The 5,434-nt window shown below is 31.5% G+C and overlaps 1 protein-coding gene and 1 long non-coding RNA gene across 3 annotated transcripts in view; one reads left to right on the top strand and one right to left on the bottom strand.

Annotated features, from left to right (window-relative positions):
• The window catches only part of LOC105114934 (protein LURP-one-related 15-like), a 32,691-nt gene that overhangs the window by 1,468 nt on the left and 25,789 nt on the right, over positions 1–5,434 (top strand). The window lies entirely within an intron of this gene.
• LOC105114933 (uncharacterized) overlaps positions 1–5,434 on the bottom strand; it is a 28,771-nt gene that overhangs the window by 1,123 nt on the left and 22,214 nt on the right. The gene's annotated exons all lie outside the window — the stretch shown is intronic.

Raw genomic sequence — 5,434 nt, forward strand, 5'->3', positions numbered from 1 at the left:
ACCAAGATGCCTAAATGCAAGAGCATGATCTTGATCTGGACATCAAGATGCCTAAATGCATGGCAAATGCCTCCTTTTATAGGCCAAAATTGGGAACTATTGATTTGATGACTAATTGATGAATGGGTGACCAATTCTTGACTTGGTGACAATCCTTATCTTCTCTTGTTTGCCCAAAATGTCATTGATAATGTCAAACTTGGAGCCACTTAAAAACATGAAAGTTGTAGGAAATTGTCTCATATTTCGTGGGTAAAAAATTCAGGTCATTTGGACTTCTAAAACTCCAGATATGGGCCAAACACTGAACAGTGCTCAGGCTGGAAGACAGATTCGGACTTCTTTGTTGTTGCTACAATTTGGACTTGAAAATGGCCTTTTTAGATCTTGGGCTCCATATAAAAGTTGTAGGCCTATGTCTTACCTTTCCATCCATATAAAGTAGACCTAAATCTGAGATCTACAACTCCAGATATGATCCAATTATTGAACAGTGTTCCGGTTTGGACTACACTGACATCTCTTTTCTAAGTTTAGCCATCTCTTTGTCCTTTCAATTTCAGTTCTTAAATTCATCAATCAATCCTTTTATTTATGTGATAGGCTTGCATTTAAAATGAACATTTATCATAAATTAAAGGTATCTTATATTATTAGATATATTATTATAAAACATGCTTTAGTTAAGGAGTTATTGATACTTCGAGTGCAAAATGATGATATAAAACCTTGATAAAAATACACTTTTAAGTACTAATCATCCGACATTATACTACACCCTGTAGTTAGATCTTTCTCACAAATTGCCTTTACAACAACTGCGACGCTGCCTCAAAATAACAAACTCGACTAGCCTTTAGCAACAAATTTTTTCAGGATGTCCTTCTAAACTAAATCAAGGGTCAAGATTTCACACAAGTAAAGAAAAAATGTTCCTTTTCCACCATCCATAAATAAAGATGGATTTCATGCTCTAAGCATCAAAAAATCAATGTCAAAAGTTGGCAAAAAAATCATCTCTACCCTGGTTTTTTCCTTCTCCTCCTCTAGTCTCCATTCACCTAATTTTTCTCCACCTTCGACGACACCACCACCTTCGGCCATAGTGCATGATCTTCCCTCCTGCCAAGCAAAGTTGTTCTTTCTTTTTCACTTCAAAACCCCTCATCGACAACCATTTTAATGGGCCCAAGCTGAACCCATCCCACCGCAGCCCAACCTAATATAATAATAATATATTAATAAATAATATTAAAATATAAGAAAATTCAAAAAAAAAAAATTCAAAAGGTCCTTTAAAAAAATTTGTGATTTTCTAGCATGTTTTTCTATTAATTCTGCATAATATCGAGTTGTGTATTTACACTGTTAGATACAAATTTAGTATTAAGACACTTGATTTTCTCTGAAACGTTTCTTAAAAGAATTTGAAGATTAAAAAAATCTTAAAAAATTTTAAATTAATTCTCTTTGAAAAAAAATAAAAATATTCGGTTTTCATGCACACATTTAAATCCTAAACTTTTTCTAAGCATTATTTTTACAAAAAAAAATAATAAAATGAAAATGCATCTTTCTCATGTTTTGAAATGCAAAAATGAATATTGTAACTAGTTTATAATTATGTCTTAGAGTTTGACCAAAATATAAAAATCTTTCACCAATCATTTTCTTCAATTTACATTTAGAGTGTTAGGGTTTAGTTGTAAACTTTAATATTTAGAGATATAAAACTATAATGTGGAGTACAGCCTCAGATGTTAAAAATACAAAGTGCAAAATAAATGCAATGCTAAAATTTAAATTTTAGAATGGTTAAGATTTATCCTGATAAGGTAAAGACTTTGTCATGAAAAGAGAATTGTCTTGAATCTTAGATAAGACCAACGAACATAAAAATGACATAGAATAACAATCTATTTTATTTTAGGTAAGGTGTTCTATGGGTGATGCATCTTTTCCTTGTATAAGCAGTATGTTACGCGGACTCTCAAAGACCATATGTTTTCTAGTAATTGTAATAGTAAGTGGCAACTCCTAAACATCAATCATAATTTTATGATTAAACTCAAAATCCTTTCCTTTCCCACCACCTCTCAATAAGCAAAAAAGTGCACAATTTGATGTCGCCTTGTGACACCTTACATATAACAAAGGCTCTAATTTATTTCAACAATCACAGCAACATGTAAATCTTAATGCGAGTGCATCCTTAGGCTTTTTCTTTGAAGAAGCCTAAATCACCCTTCAATGATACATTAATAAGCAATATGTGTGGCATGAAAATTAATTACCACCAAACATAAATTCTATAAAAGACAAATTAAAATGCACAACTTCAATATTGCTACAATAATAAAATATTAATTGTTGTAACCCATTTTTAGGTCTCTGTGCAAAAACAAAAGAAAATAAAAAAATAATCAATCAAAAATATATGTTTGAAAAAAATAAAAAATAATAATAACAATGAAAAAAAGGATGATGGAACGCTTAAAAAAGGTCAAAAATTAGTTAAGGAGCTTCAAAAATACAAAGATTAAAATTTAATAGTATTTTATTGACTAATAAAAGCCCTATTGACAAAGAAAAGTTCAAGGTTAGATATTTATGGACTCAATAAAATTATATTGAAGGTTTAATTAAATTTATAGAAGATTTAATTGTAAGAAAAATTGATTTTAAAGTCAATTTGGGCTTTAATTTCTTAATTGAAAGAAATTAAAGTTCTGGGTCAAATTATAATTTTTAGAGTTAATTTAGTCAAATCAAGGGCTTGATTGCATAAATATTGAAATTTAATGACCAATTAAGGACTTTAATAAAGAAATATGAAACCAAGGACCAACTAGAAAAAGCGCATAAATAGAGGGGCTATAATTAAAACCAAATTAGGGATCAAAATGAAAAAATCAAAAGTTTATTGATTAATTGAGGGTCAAATTGCATAAATTCAATACCAATGACCAAAGTGAAAAAGGCAACCAACTTCAAGACTATCATTTGATTTTCAGCAGGGATGCAATTGCATTAATTTTTAAATCAAAATTTGCAATTTTGGACTTAATTCAACAAAATATAAATTAAAGATTGATTTGTACTTTGACATTTTTTATCGCTTTTTTTAATGAAACGATTCGTTTTATCCAAAACGATGTCATTTCATCTATTGTTCATTTTTTTTTTTTAAGAAAAAAGGGTTGAAACGATGCTGTTTTGAAGGCATTGTGGGTTTTCTTCTTCCTTAAGACGTGCGAAGCAGGGGAAGAAGAAGATTTTTTTCTTCCCTTGTTCTCAACGTTTTCCCCTTCCCTCGATGACCCAAAAAGACATCAATCAAGGACCCCTCCACTTGTAAAAACATCCACATGTTAAAGATAGGGTGAGGTGTCCCTAGTGGGGTAAAGGGGCGGCCGCTGTTTAGCCACACCGACCACCCTACACCCCTGCACCTTTGATTGGGTAGGGGTGTAGGTTTCCTTTTTTCCCTATAAATATAGGGGAGAAAGGAGGCAGGGGACGATGAAAAAAAGAAAGAAGAGGAGAACAGAAAAAACAAGAGAGGGAAAGAAAAGAAAAAAATAGAGGAAGAAGAGAAGGAAAACATAGAGAGAGAAAAAAAACAACAACAAAGAGGAAAAGAGAGAAGAAAAAGAGAGGCAGAATAATGATAGAGAGGAGAGAAACAAGAAAAATAAAAAAAAAATAGAAGAAAAGGCAAAGAAAACAGAGGGAGATAAGAGGAATAAGGGAGAAGCATAAGCAGCGCCACTGGTCCAGCCACCATCTCCACCATCGCAAGCCACTGCCAACGACAACAACCACACCTCCTCTTGTTGAGTAAGCTTCTTTTCTTCTCTCTTCTATCCTGTTTTATCCTTTCATTGGCATGCAAAACGTGAGCAATTCACATTTTGCAGCCAAATGAATGATTAGCTAGTTACTATGCACAGCACAATAGCTAACAAATTATAATTTTTTGGGTTATTTCCGGCCCATTTTTCATGTTGGACCGGTGCTGACCCATTTCGTTTTTATGCTAGGTTGATGTCGGCCCATTTTTTTTATATTGGGCTGTACTGGCCCAATTGCTTTATGTTGGGCCTTGCTAATTAAATACGTCGTAACAATATAAATCGGGTATTAAAATGTCAGGTTTTCATCAATTAAAAAAAAAAATTATTTGTGCATATGGCCAAGTGTCTCAAATCTAAAAAATAATATTGTTTTTTTTTTATCATACACAAAGAAAAATATTTTAGCATGCATTTTAGTTTTAATAACTAGTTTATTAAAGTCAAGAAAACATTAACCAATATTTAAAAAAAAATTGTTTTAATACCAAGGATTACGAATTTATACATAAAACACATTCCTAGTAATAAAATGAATAAAAAGGGTTTTTTTATTCATTATTAATTTGCTTAGATTTTGTTATCAAACTATAAAAATAATGCAGTTTACCTTAGATAGGGTGTATTTGGAGTGCTAATATCTTCCTTTCATATAACTAGTCTCTATACCTCATCTTTGAAACTAATTAGGGTTTCTAATAACCAAAATACTAAGTGACGACTTTAAATTTATATTTTCTTAATAAGAGACAAAAACCCCTTGTCTCTTCATATTTTTCTAGTTAGATGTGTCTACTTATAATTTTTTAGGGTAAATAATCTTCGTGACGCCGCATACATGCAACAAAATAGCGACTCTACTAGAGATATGTTAGTGGACTGAGCTTTGTTTTTATCTGACAATTATTTGTGTGTTATATTTGATTTATTTCCAAGCTTTAGTTTCTGTGCATATATTTTGCATAAAACTGAGTTCATGCATCATTCGTATTTTGATACAATTTACATTGAAAACACTTCAAGCTAATTGGGGAACTAGCAATTTACCTTATGCATTTTAATCAAGGTTTAAGTTTGTGTAAACTCCAACTCTTTGCGTAGTGCTTAGATTGAGAATGATTGATCCATATGTCATCTCATTATCTACTGAGCCCTTATATTACCTTCATGAAGACAATCAATTGGAAAGCAAAAGATCATTTTAGAGACTGAGTAGCCAACCTGCCTTTATCAAGCATGAAAGAATTAGAACTTGCCTTTAGGATGCATGCCTCATAGTACTTTGTGTTGCATAAACCATTAAACCTAATCAATAACATCTTATTTTCTAGTTGTATAAACGATAAAATAGCCATCATTATAAAATTAACTACTATGAAAAATGGGCAGAACTCTTAATTATCACAACTGTTATTGTTATCCATTTTTGAGTTTGACACGACTAAAAGGTTGATGTCTTCTCCCAAGTGCAGGAGTGTCGAAGTAATAAATAACCCGGCAAGACCGGGGTCGAACAACAGGGAGGTTATTTGTACAAATTAATAATACAACAATAATAACAATAACAATAACAACAATAA

Source organism: Populus euphratica, unplaced genomic scaffold (genome assembly GCF_000495115.2).
Source record: "Populus euphratica unplaced genomic scaffold, PopEup_1.0 scaffold604.1, whole genome shotgun sequence".
NCBI lineage: Eukaryota > Viridiplantae > Streptophyta > Magnoliopsida > Malpighiales > Salicaceae > Populus > Populus euphratica.